Source organism: Nicotiana sylvestris, chromosome 4, assembly GCF_000393655.2.
Source record: "Nicotiana sylvestris chromosome 4, ASM39365v2, whole genome shotgun sequence".
Taxonomy (NCBI): domain Eukaryota; kingdom Viridiplantae; phylum Streptophyta; class Magnoliopsida; order Solanales; family Solanaceae; genus Nicotiana; species Nicotiana sylvestris.
This window is the reverse complement of record NC_091060.1, coordinates 20,404,086-20,416,413: the sequence shown is the minus strand read 5'-3', so window position 1 is coordinate 20,416,413 and position 12,328 is coordinate 20,404,086. Positions and strand designations below refer to the sequence as shown.

Genomic DNA, 12,328 nt, shown 5'->3' with positions numbered 1-12,328 from the left:
TCTGTGCATTGCATTTGATGCCTAGAACTTGCCCCTTGTGTTTGCAAAGCGAAATAGTAGTTTTGTTCAGTTTTGGAAGTGATATAAGCATTTCTTTGTTGAGCCAGATATGTATATGTTACCCGCCTAATTGTTATGTATCATAGTTAACTCCTTTTGAGCCTGTAATCTTGTTTCTTTGGCAACCACATTACAAGCCTTACCCATTTGTTTGAATTAACTATCTATTTGAACCTTTTAACCTCTCATGAGCACTTGAGTTGTTATAAACTGTGTAAAAGTTAAAGTGTGGGGTGGCTGATTTGCCTTTTGAGTGGAACTAATGAAATAAGGAGAAAGGTGCACTGTTTTGAAAAAGTAAGAGCCACTTAAATAAATAAATAAAAAAAAAAAAAAGAAAAAAAAATCTTTGATAAGTGGTGACTGTTGATGTAATTGTGCTTGTGCTTAAAGAAGTATGTGGTAATATACATTGATGTATATGCGGAGTTTGGTTTGCCATAAGTATGGGGTTTAAATGTTAAAGTATATGTATTAAAATGCTTAGGGAGGTATAGTTGTTGATACACAATTTTTCCCTATATATTTTTTTAATATGCATAAATACTTTCAAAATAGTATATATATGCATATATAAGCATGCACAAGGTTTTTATAATTTTTCTATAATTTTAAAGATTTTAAATTGATTTATTTCCTCCCCTTTACACATATAATCCCCAATAATTATTCGTCAAATTATTTTTGTGGTAATTTAGTCATCTAAATTCTATATTTATGCCAAAATATTGTTAAAATATTTTTAGTGCATTTTTATAATTGTATTTTGTATTTTAAAAGCTAATTCGCATATAATTGCAATATTAGCCCTATTAATGTATAATTACATTTATATGCACAAAATCGACCTTTTATATTTTTAAAATTTTAAAAAACTATTTTAAATTATTTTATTATACGAAATTAATTTTTACAAATTACCTATTATTTATTATAAATTATATGGTATTAAATTGGCTATTTAAAATATAGCCAGATTGCATTTTAATTTTAGCCTCAATTTTAACCCAACCCCAGCCCAATTTCTAATAGAATAACCTGACCCAGGCCCTAATTACCCCTACCCGACCCAAAACTTATCAAATCCTGGTCGTTGTTCGTTCTTGCCTTTTTTATTCCAAACGACCCCCAACCCTAATCATTCCCCAGAATCCGCTTCCCTAAGATCCTCTCCTCTCAGTGTAACTCTCAACTAAACTCTATCCCTTCAACCACCAACCTCTCTTCTCCGGTCATCTCCGGTTACCTCTCATCGTCTCCTAAGCCTCCAATGGCTTCTCTCATGCCATGTCTGCCTTCTCTAAGGTCTTTAAGGGCCCAGGGCCATACCGATTTGCATCTAGGGTTCGTCACTTGTCTCACTACTAGAAACACAATATTTTCCCACAGAAATTTTCCACGGATAAATTGTTAGTGGTAATTCCTACCGAAATTCAATGGGAAAACTGAAATTTCTTTTTCAGGAATAAACATTAACGTTTCCCATTAACTATCCGTGGGAACATTTTTGCGCAATGCGCGTAATTTAGTTCCCTCTAATTCGGTGGGAAAAATTATTAAAAAAATAATTATATAAAACAAAAAATTATTTCCGAGGGAAAACAGTGGAAAAATTTTAAAAAAAATTAAAATATTCCAATAGATTCCCGTATGGACGAAAAATTTTGAATTTTAAATTTTTGTACTTATGAAAAAGTTTTCTTACAGATATTTCCGACAAAAGTATTGGGAAAGAGTTTTATTATTCATAGCACATGGTGGGGCTATAAAGTTGCTGGAAACATGGCTAAATTTTTATTTTTTTCAAAGTTTCAGGAAAAAGTAGCGGCAAGATTCCCTCTTTTTTTTCAAAATCCCTCTTTTTATTGTCACCTATATTTAGTTTTCCCCTATTTTCCCTCCTCATATCTTATTATATGCATTTCATACCCCAATCAAACCCCTGCCTAAGTAAAATCTTCTATATTTTCATCCTCTCTGTGTGTGTGAGAGAGTGTGTCTTCTCCAAAAAATAATTTGTTGATTTAATACCAGAGAAGATCAAATCTAGGATGATAAACATCTTAAGACAAGGTATATAATCTACTTTACTTTCAATATGTATTTAGGACATTACAAATTTGGATTTCTCCATGTGCTATATGACATGTATGTATTAGTATGTTCCTATTTATTTTTAATTTTCCGGTACTGGTATGAAATTTCTTATCTACTTTTCTTTGATTTTTGAGAGGTTAACTACTCAGAATTTTATATCTCTTGGTCTGAATTCTTGTGGTTGTAGCCAAAGAAGAATTGGAGTAAGTATCGCAATCACTATTTTTTTATTGTTTTATTAATATTTAATTTATTATTAACATTTAAAATATATGTTTTCTAATTCATTTGATAAAAAAAATAAGTACTAAAATTACATTTGTTTTCTTTTTTTAGGTACATAAAGATGAAAATTTATTCAAGAGTGAAGTTATTAGCACTAGCATTTGGGGAAGCAACATACTTTATTCTTTTCTTAAAATTAATATTCATGTATTTTAATTGGACTTTGTGTTAGATAAATTTTACTTTATTTATGTGTTTTAATTTAAGGAGTTTGTAATGAGATATTATTTTACAATAGTATAGTTCTTGATTTTATGATTATGGTGCAAATTTTTTGTTGTTAGCTTGTATGTTTTATTACGTTATTTCCAATTAGTATAATATTAAATTTTGAATTAGTGAAAAAATAGTAAAAAAGTATTGTTGTTTTCTTGTGCATGTATAGTCTAATAAAACCTAACTCTTTATTTGTTTCGTCTTAGAAATAATGAATTTGTTAAAAGACAATATTGGGTTGGTTTATTCTTGTTAGTTTGGTCTATTTTTCAGATTTGTTTTTATATGGGTTGGTGCTATGTATATACAGGTTTTCTTCACAAATTATTTGAGTTGATGCGTAAAATAAAAAAATAATACATGCTTCCATGTGTAAAATAAATAAATATTTAAATTATTTTTAATAAATTCCACAGATTCGGTGGGAAACCTAAGAAAATTAAAATATTATATTATCTTACATTTCCCACGACGTTCATGGGAAAATACACTATGTGACCCCACCAAGTTCTCGTGAAATCCTCAATGCGAAACTCCCTGGGAATTACCCGCGAATGTCCTGGAAAACTATTTTCCCACCAGCCAAATTCCCACTGAGCGTCTCTCCTGGGAATGTCGTGGGAATATTGAAATTTCACACAGATTTTCCACCGATTCTTCCGTGGAAAAAGTCTGTATTTCTAGTAGTGTCTGTTCTTGGCTACTCCATTGTGATTTCGAGCAAAATCATTTTGTATCTCTTACGATCCTTGGGATTCTAGACAGGTTCTTTCATCTCTCTATGGGTTTCTTCTGAAACCCTAATTTCTTCCTATATCTCTTAGATCTGTACAGATCTAAGACAATTTGAGTTTGTTTCTTTAATGTTTTACACTGTCCTTGGAACTCTTTTGTAAGAATCGTTGATTTCAAGTGTTTTTCACCTCCTTCTAAAACTGGGGGTTTTCAGAACATTTTTTAAAATTTTGTTTAACTGATTCTTTGTGTTTAAACTTCTATTTATTGCACATTTTGACTGATTCTATGATTTTACTACCTCTTCAACGCGTCTATGTTGAAAGCCCTAATTTTCTAGGTTTCTTCGTTTGGTTCTTTGTATTAGCATGACATATCGTTTCTTATTTGAGTTTTTGTGACTATCTTGCCTCGAATATGTACCTACTGAGTTTTTAGCCTAACTTATATCACTTCTATGTGCTTGTGTTCATCTTGATTGTTCAAGACTTGCTTCTTTCTATCAGTGCTGTTTAACCTTCGTGTTTGCTATATCTGGTTGTTCTTATCTTACTCTATTTATATGCTGAACACAGAATCATGACTCTCTCTTTGATTGATTCTGGATTCCCTATTTCGTGGTTTGATTGGAAGACCTTCCTTTAAACCCTCGATTCCTACTCTTTCTATTCAAATTGATTGATTTGCTTACCTTGTTTGCATTAGTATTTTATTCCTACTGATTATCTCCTTAATTAGAGTTTTATGAACCTAACACTAATTGTTTACCCTATACTTACTGAATTTGAAATCTTTCCTTGTTGGTCATACATTGATTTCTTTCCTTATTTGTTATTGGTTCTTACCGTTTGAACTAATCCCCTTAACTTATGGGAGTTCTAGTACTGATGTTGCTCTAATTGATTCTGAGTTCTATAATTACTATACTATTGTGATTCTTGCCTTATTTTACCTAGTTTCGAACTACTATATATACCTGCTTTCTCGTTGACAAAAACACGAACACATTGGTTCAAAAACTCTCTCTTTCACACTAAAAGCTTCTGCTATCTTTTGTGTTACTTACTACTCTCTAAAGTTAGCCGGATGTAAGCCAAGGCTAACTACTGATTTCTCTTTCACTTTGTGCTTACTATCCCCTTACTGGTATGTTCCAATTTTAATTCAAGTCCCAAAATAATATGCTTCTCCTATTACTTTAATTTGTCATGTTTCTAATATGCTTCTATCTATGGTTTTGTTGTTGAACCTGCAATTAACATGTATACATCACTATCTTCTTTGTTGCATGCTATATACCCCTTAAGATCCCCTTCTATATGACCCAATGTGACTATGTTTCTCTGATCCCTAACATGCACCTTCCTATATGAAATAATTGGCTATCCTAAGCCTATTGTATTTGTATTAACTATACAGTTCATGCTATACTTTAAAAAGCATTAACCCCTTTTAAGGATCCTCTGATTTTGTACCTATGTGCATTTGTGCTTATATGTGCCCTGTTCTTACCCTAAATCCCCATTACCCCTAAGCGGATGTGTGCACCTGTTTGACTCTATATATTGAAGTGCTGATGAACCTCTTTCTGGTTCTGTATTTGGTTTGACTGGTTGTTAGTCACCTTACCTTTTTAAACTGTCTTATTTAGTAACTCCCTATGTATTTTCTTACAAAACTATTTCAAGCAAATTTTTTTTAACACTGTTTTCCCACTAAAACCTTTCAAATTATGTCAAGCACTCTCACTCTACTCCTAAGTCACTAGGTTCTGCCCCTTCCAGTGTGTGTACTGCCTTGGGATCCTCTTGAGAACCCTCTGAACTCTGATGGTATCAAAATTATCAAAATATTCCCGAGAGCGAGTTATGTGCACCAACTCAATTTTATTTGTGGAATGTGTGTGATGTGTGTGGTGGTAAAAATGGTCACTTTCATGATTGTGCTTATATTTCTTATATTCCCCCAACCCCTTACTATGATGGTTCTACCTTTTCTTGTGAAGTTAATAGAAACAAAGAACCTGGGAGTGCGGACCTAAAGGAGATCAAAGATATGCTAAAGTGCCTTCTGGAACAAAACAATGAGAAACAATTGCAGATAGAAAGGCAAGAGGCAACTATTTGCAACTTGGAGGCTCAAGTAAGTCAAGAGGTTGAAGCTTTTAATGCGAAGCAAGCCAATTTTGAGGATAGGAGCCAAGAAGAGCATGAATTTGAGGTGCTAATTGAGGAGGTCAGAGTAGAACATCAACAACTTAGCCAACTACAATTTGAGGGTGTCGATGTTTTATAAGTGAGACTAGAGTCAGCCAAAGACATTGAAGATACAAATTTTGTGGACTCTAGTATCATTGATGTTGAGGATGCTGAAAGTCCTGAAGTTCATGTGTGTGAGCGCATTGGTCCTCACTCCAAATATTTTTCTACATTGTGCTTGAATGACGATATGGAAATAGAGTCATCCGAGCCGATTGAAAAGTCAAGGAATGAGGAAAAAGGTGCCTACATTCTGGAGTTTTTCGTGCCAGAAAGACAAGACTACGTACCTCATCTAAAAGCCAAGAAGTGTAGAGTAGTACAATGGTTTCTTGGGCCAATTAGATTTGTTCCTCCACCCATGGATCATATCCAAAAACTTGATGCCAAATTGGGGGTTCAATTCATAAGCTCGAGGTGGAGGCAAAAAAGTGATTCACGTCGTGCCGCGACGTTAAATCAAGCGCTTGTTGGGAGGCAGCCCAGCTTTATTCCTTTCTTTTATTTTTATTATTATTTTAATTATATTATTTTTGTAGTGTCAATTTTTTATTTTCTAGGAGCATGGAAAACAAAGCTATTGGAAGGATACAACAACAAACCAGATAGTTGGAACAAAGTGTGAGGTACCCGCACAAAGGACCAAGCATGGGAGAAGTCTGAGTACCTCATGAGCTTCTCCTACTTCGGCCTTTGGCCTACCAGGGAGTTTCTCTTACCCTCTTATAGTTATGATATTCATTGGAGACAATACACAATTTTAAGTGTGGGGTGAGAAGATTGTCTGGGTGACTTTTCATGCTACTTTAACTGTGTTAATTTAATTAAATAAGTTTTTTTAACGATTGGAATTTTCTTGATGATGGATCTTTTAGGCAATTTTCTTGATGGATTTAAGTCTAAAGAAAAAAAAGACAAAAAAATTTTCTTTTGTTAGGTAGTGTAGCAATTACCCCTTGGTGTTTCTTTGTACCGCGGTTCTTTTCCAAGAGTATTGTTTGAACAGGGTGTAGTTAGTTTTTTTTGGAATAGCCATTGTGTTGTGTTTTGAAATGAAGCAATATCTCTTGACTTTGTTATGCCTTGAGTATAGTGAGTACTTTGGTTGTGACGCTTAGGCTCAGTTTTTGACTCTTGTATAAGTACCTTAAATTGTATAATTTTAAAGTTGCTTAACTGCTTTGACTAGAGTGTCTTGATGAATCCAATCCTGAGTGAGTTAAGTGTCATGTGTGTGTGAGGTTTGTGTGTTATTCTGTGCATTGCATTTGATGCCTAGAACTTGCCCCGTGTGTTTGCAAAGCGAAATAGTAGTTTTGTTCAGTCTTGGAAGTGATATAAGCATTTCTTTGTTGAGCCAGATATGTATATGTTACCCGCATAATTTTTATGTATCATAGTTAACCCCTTTTGAGTCTGTAATCTTGTTTCTTTGGCAACCACATTACAAGCCTTACCCATTTGTTTGAATTAACTATCTATTTGAACCTTTTAACCTCTCATGAGCACTTGAATTGTTATAAACTGTGTAAAAGTTAAAGTGTGGGGTGATTGGTTTGGCTTTTGAGTGGAACTAATGAAATAAGGAGAAAGGTGCACTGTTTTGAAAAAGTAAGAGCCACTTAAATAAATAAAAAAAAAAGAAAGAAAAAAAATCCTTGATAAGTGGTGACTGTTGATGTAATTGTGCTTGTGCTTAAAGAAGTATGTGGTAATATACATTGATGTAAAGGCGGAGTTTGGTTTGACATAAGTATGGGGTTTGAATGTTAAAGTATATGTATTAAAGTGCTTAGGGAGGTATAGTTGTTGATACACAATTTTTCCCTATATATTTTTTTAATGTGCATAAATACTTTCAAAATAGTATATATATGCATATATAAGCACGCACAAGGTTTTTATAATTTTTCTATAAATTTAAAGATTTTAAATTGATTTATTTCCTCCCCTTTACTCATATAATCCCCAATAATTATCCGTCAAATTATTTTTGTGGTAATTTAATCATCTAAATTCTATATTTATGCCAAAATATTGTTAAAATATTTTTAGTGCATTTTTATAATTGCATTTTGCATTTTTAAAGCTAATTCGCATATAATTGCAATATTAGCCCTATTAATGTATAATTACATTTATATGCATAAAATCGACCTTCTTTATTTTTAAATTTTTAAAAACCTATTTTAAATTATTTTATTATAAGAAATTATTTTTTAGAAATTACTTATTATTTATTATAAATTATATGGGATTAAATGGGCTATTTAAAATATAGCTAGATTGCATTTAAATTTTAGCCTCAATTTTAACCCAACCCCAGCCCAATTTCTAATAGAATAACCTGACCCAGGCTCTAATTACCCCTACCCGACCCAAAACCTATCAAATCGTGGCCGTTGTTCGTTCTTGCCTTTTTTATTCCAAACGACCCCCAACCCTAATCATTCCCCAGAATACGCTGCCCTAAGATCCTCTCCTCTCAGAGTAACGCTCAACTAAACCCTATCCCTTCAACCACCAACCTCTCTTCTCCGGTCATCTCCGGTTACCTCTCATCGTCTCCTATGCCTCCAATGGCTTCTCTCATGCCATGTCTTCCTTCTCTAAGGTCTTTAAGGGCCCAGGGCCATGCCGATTTACATCTAGGGTTCGTCACTTATCTCACTACTAGAAACACAATATTTTCCCACAGAAATTTCCCACGGATAAATTGTTAGTGGCAATTCCCACCGAAATTCAATGGAAAAAGTGAAATTTCTTTTTCAGGAATAAGCAATAACGTTTCCCATTGACTATCCGTGGGAACATTTTTGCGCAATGCGCGTAATTTAGTTCCCTCTGATTCGGTGAGAAAAATTATTAATAAAATAATTATATAAAACAAAAAATTGTTTCCGAGGGAAAACAGTGGAAAAATTAAAATATTCCTATAGATTCTCATATGGATGAAAAATTTTGAATTTTAAATTTTTGTACTTTATGAAAAAGTTTTCTTACAGATATTTTCCACGAAAGTATTGGAAAAGAGTATTATTATTCACAACATATGGTGGGGTTATAAAGTTGCTGGAAACATGACTAAGTTTCTATTTTTTTCAAAGTTTCAGGAAAAAGTAGCGGCAAGATTCCCTCTTTTTTTTCGAAATCACTCTTTTTATTGCCACCTATATTTAGTTTTCCCCTATTTTCCCTCCTCATATCTTATTATATGCACTTCATACCCCAATCAAACCCATGCCTAAGTAAAATCTTCTATATTTTCATCCTCTCTCTCTCTCTCTCTCTGTGTGTGTGTGCGCGCGCGTGTGTGTTTTCTCCAAAAAACAATTTGTTGATTTAATACCATAGAAGATCAAATCTAGGATGATAAACATCTTAAGACAATGTATATAATCTACTTTACTTTCAATATGTATTTAGGACATTACAAATTTGGATTTCTCCATGTGCTATATGACATGTATGTATCAGTATGCTCCTATTTATTTTTAATTTTCCGGTACTGGTATGAAATTTCTTATCTACTCATCTTTGATTTTTGAGAGGTTAACTACTCAGAATTTTATATCTCTTGGTCTGAATTCTTGTGGTTGTAGCCAAAGAAGAATTGGAGTAAGTATCGCAATCACTACTTATTTTTCTTTTTATTGTTTTATTAATATTTAATTTATTATTAACATTTAAAATATATGTTTTCTAATTCATTTGATAAAAAAAATAAGTACTAAAATTACAATTTTTTTCTTTTTTTAGGTAGATAAAGATGAAAATTTATTCAAGAGTGAAGTTATTAGCACTAGCATTTGGGGAAGCAACATACTTTATTCTTTTCTTAAAATTTATATTCATGTATTTCAATTGGACTTTGTGTTAGATAAATTTTACTTTATTTATGTGTTTTAATTTAAGGAGTTTGTAATGAGATATTATTTTACAATAGTATAGTTCTTGATTTTATGATTATGGTGCAATTTTTTGTTGTTAGCTTGTATGTTTTATTATGTTATTTTCAGTTAGTATAATATTAAATTTTGAATTAATGAAAAAATAGTAAAAAAGTAATGTTGTTTTCTTGTGCATGTATAGTCTAATAAAACCTAACACTTTATTTGTTTCGTCTTAGAAATAATGAATTTGTTAAAAGACAATATTGGGTGGGTTTATTCTTGTTAGTTTGGTCTATTTTTCAGATTTGTTTTTATATGGGTTGGTGCTATGTATATACAGGTTTTCTTCACAAATTATTTGAGTTGATGCGTAAAATAAAAAAAGAATACATGCTTCCATGTGTAAAATAAACAAATATTTAAATTATTTTTAATAAATCCCACAGATTCGGTGGGAAACCTAAGAAAATTAAAATATTATATTATCTTACATTTCCCACGACGTTCATGGGAAAATACACTATGTGACCCCACCAAGTTCTCGTGAAATCCTCAATGGGAAACTCCCTGGGAATTACCCACGAATGTCCTGGGAAACTATTTTCCCACCAGCCAAATTCCCACTAAGCGTTTCCCCTGGGAATGTCGTGGGAATATTGAAATTTCACACAGATTTTCCACCGATTCTTCGGTGGAAAAAATCTGTATTTCTAGTAGTGTCTGTTGTTGGCTACTCCAGTGTGATTTCGAGCAAAATCATGCTGTATCTCTTACGATCCTTGGGATTCTAGACATGTTCTTTCATCTCTCTATGGGTTTCTTTTGAAACCCTAATTTCTTCCTATATCTCTTAGATCTGTACAGATCTAAGACGATTTGAGTTTGTTTCTTTAACGTTTTACACTTTCCTTGGAACTCTTTTGCAAGAATCGTTGATTTCAAGTGTTTTTCACCTCCTTCTAAAACTGGGGTTTTCGAAACTTCTTTTAAAATTTTGTTTAACTGATTCTTTGTGTTTAAACTTCTATTTCTTGCACATTTTTTGACTGATTCTATGATTTTACTACCTCTTCAACTCGTCTATGTTGAAAGCCCTAATTTTCTAGGTTTCTTCATTTGGTTCTTTGTATTAGCATGACATATCATTTCTTAGTTGAGTTTCTGTGACTATCTTGCCTCGAATATGTACCTACTGAGTTTTTAGCCTAACTTATATCACTTCTATGTGCTTGTGTTTATCTTAACTGTTCAAGACTTGCTTCTTTCTATCAGTGCTATTTAACCTTCGTGTTTGCTATATCTGTTTGTTCTTATCTTACTCTATTTATATGCTGAACACAGAATCATGACTCTCTCTTTGATTGATTCTGGATTCCCTATTTCGTGGTTTGATTGGAAGACCTTCCTTTAAACCCTCGATTCCTACTCTTTCTATTCAAATTGATTGATTTGCTTACCTTGTTTGCATTAGTATTTTATTCCTACTGATTATCTCCTTAATTAGAGTTTTATGAACCTAGCACGAATTGTTTACCCTATACTTACTGAATTTGAAATCTTTCCTTGTTGGTCATACATTGATTTCTTTCCTTATTTGTTATTGGTTCTTACCGTTTGAACTAATCTCCTTAACTTATGGGAGTGCTAGTATTGATGTTGCTCTAATTGATTCTGAGTTCTATAATTACTATACTATTGCGATTCTTGCCTTATTTTACCTAGTTTCGAACTACTATATATACCTGCTTTCTCGTTGACAAAAACACGAACACATTGGTTCAAAAACTCTCTCTTTCACACTAAAAGCTTCTGCTATCTTTTGTGTTACTTACTACTCTCTAAAGTTAGCCGGCTGCAAGCCAAGGCTAACTACTGGTTTCTCTTTCACTTTGTGCTTACTATCCCCTTACTGGTATGTTCCAATTTTAATTCAAGTCCCAAAACAATATGCTTCTCCTATTACTTCAATTTGTCATGTTTCTAATATGCTTCTATCTATGTTTTGTTGTTCAACCTGCAACTAACATATATACATCACTGTCTTCTTTGTTGCATGCTATATACCCCTTTGGATCCCCTTCTATATGACCCAATATGACTATGTTTCTCTGATCCCTGGCATGCACCTTCTTGTTTGAAATAATTGACTATCCTAAGCCTATTGATTTTTTATTAACTATACAGTTCATGCTATACTTTAAAAAGCATTGACCCCTTTTAAGGATCCTCTGATTTTGTACCTATGTGCATTTGTGCTTATATGTGCCCTGTTCTTACCCTAAATCCCCATTACCCCTAAGCGGATGTGTGCACCTGTTTAACTCTATGTATTGAAGTGCTGATGAACCTCTTTCTGGTTCTGTATTTGGTTTGACTGGTTGTTAGTCACCTTACCTTTTTAAACTGTCTTATTTAGTAATTCCCTATGTATTTTCTTACAAAACTATTTCAAGCAAATCTTTTTTAACACTGTTTTCCCACTAAAACCTTTCAAATTGTGTCAAGCACTCTCACTCTACTCCTAAGTCACTAGGTTCTGCCTCTTCCAGTGTGTGTACTGCCTTGGGATCCTCTTGAGAACCCTCTGAATTTTGGCACACTAAGGCTGGCCTTTCCATACTGCACTTACTTAATTTGGTTACAAAGTCTATGTGTGAGCACTGCCCGGGATCTTGAGATCCTTAGGGAATTCTGACGCACCTAGACAATGATATTGTCTATAAAAATGGCATTTGAGTCTATTAGAGGTCTTGGGAAATCACTTGGGCATGCTTCAGGATCCAT

The 12,328-nt window shown here is 33.0% G+C and overlaps 1 long non-coding RNA gene across 1 annotated transcript; it reads left to right on the top strand.

The window, feature by feature from the left end:
- Window positions 1-2,004: 2,004 nt before the first annotated feature.
- Window positions 2,005-2,700, top strand: LOC104236947 (uncharacterized). Its single transcript, XR_713535.2, has 3 exons — window positions 2,005-2,133; window positions 2,292-2,360; window positions 2,494-2,700. It is a non-coding gene; the product is annotated as an uncharacterized lncRNA (long non-coding RNA).
- Window positions 2,701-12,328: the final 9,628 nt, after the last annotated feature.